General features: G+C 39.3%; 1 non-coding gene across 1 annotated transcript; it reads right to left on the bottom strand.

Annotated features, from left to right (window-relative positions):
* Window positions 1-1,138: 1,138 nt before the first annotated feature.
* Window positions 1,139-1,245, bottom strand: LOC140808522 (small nucleolar RNA R71). Its single transcript, XR_012112942.1, has one exon. It is a non-coding gene; the product is annotated as a small nucleolar RNA R71 (small nucleolar RNA).
* Window positions 1,246-1,602: the final 357 nt, after the last annotated feature.

The following is a 1,602-nucleotide window of genomic DNA, read 5'->3' as shown; positions in this document are numbered from 1 at the left end:
AATGTAATGCAATCTTGAACTGTTAAATATTTGAGGACACTTGATTACTACATGTTTAATATTAGTATTAATATCGCTCGACAGAGTATATTAATTAGTCTAGGGAATTCCGTCGAATGCACGAGTAAAAGTCGATTGTAATTGTTTAAACACGAGTGGTAGGTGAACTGATAATTTCCCAACAAATTCATTTCTCCTTTGATTTAATCTAAATTAATCATTGCATTCTTGAGCACATTTCCTTTGCATTTTAATTATTTTAATTGTTAATTTACATTAGTTTAATCATCAACTCAATTCATCGTTGCTAAAGAAATTTTACGTGAGAATAAAAATAGTGTAACGCAGTCCCTGTGGATCGATACTCGTATTCACTTACGTTTATTATAACTTGACTATCGTGCACTTGCGATACTTAAATCGAGCTTTTATTTATAAAATAAATTTTGGGATTATTCACTGTGCAAGTTTTGCTCGATCAAGTTTTTGGCGCCGTTGCCGGGGACTGTTGATTCACGATTTTTTATTTCTCATTTAAATTCTTTAGTATTACTTATTTTATTCCCAATTGATACTCCCCTTGTGTTGCAGATTTTTCTGGTGGTGCATGCGAAGATCACTCGAATTTAAGCTTGAGCCTTTTGACCCCGAGATTGAACGAACAGCTAGACGTCGAAGACAACAACAAAGAATCAAAGAACAGATGGAAAGACACGAGCAAGAACGTGGAGAGGAACAGTGTGACAATAGACAAGTTGAGATACCACGTCGCATTCCAATGTTGGATTATGCACAGCCGTCTCTTGATGGAGCACGTCCAAGCATCGTAAGACCAGTCATCCGAGCTAATCAGTTTGAGATCAAGCCAGCTATCATCCAGATGATTCAGAACACTGTTCAATTTGGGGGAAGTGCACTCAACGACCCTAATTCTCATATAGCTGACTTTCTTGAAATTTGTGATACTTTTAAGTTTAATGGCGTGTCTGATGATGCTGTTCATTTGCGCTTATTTCCATTTTCACTGAAAGATAAAGCTAAGTCGTGGTTAAACTGTTTGCCTGTAGGGTCTATCACTACATGGGAGGATATGGCAAAGGCATTCCTGATCAAGTACTTTCCTCCGTCGAAGACTATGAAGCTTAGAGCCGACATTACTACGTTTGCTCAATATGAGAACGAGTCACTTTACGAGGCATGGGAGCGCTACAAGGACTTGTTGAGGATATGTCCACACCATGAGCTACCGCTTGGGTTAGTTGTTCAAACTTTCTACTATGGTCTGATTACTCCTAACCGTACTATGATAGATGCTGCTGCATGTGGTAACTTACTGAGAAAGATGGCTGAGGAAGGATATGAGTTATTGGAGGAGATGGCTGCGAGTAGCTATCATCCTCAGTCTGATAGGCAGAGACGAGGTGCTGGAGTTCATCAAGTTAATGATTTGTCTGCGGTTTCAGCACAGTTAGAGGCTTTGAGTAGAAAAATTGATGGGATGAGCATGAGTGGGTCAGCTATGCGTCTGCAAGAAATTTTCTGTGATAAGTGTGGGGGTGAGCATGACGTGCAGGATTGCCAAGATGGCAATCCATTTTATGT

The sequence above is a fragment of the Primulina eburnea genome, chromosome 12 (genome assembly GCF_022965805.1).
Source record: "Primulina eburnea isolate SZY01 chromosome 12, ASM2296580v1, whole genome shotgun sequence".
Taxonomy (NCBI): Eukaryota; Viridiplantae; Streptophyta; class Magnoliopsida; order Lamiales; family Gesneriaceae; genus Primulina; species Primulina eburnea.
The sequence above is the reverse complement of the archived record's forward strand: the minus strand, read 5'-3'. Positions and strand labels throughout refer to the sequence as shown.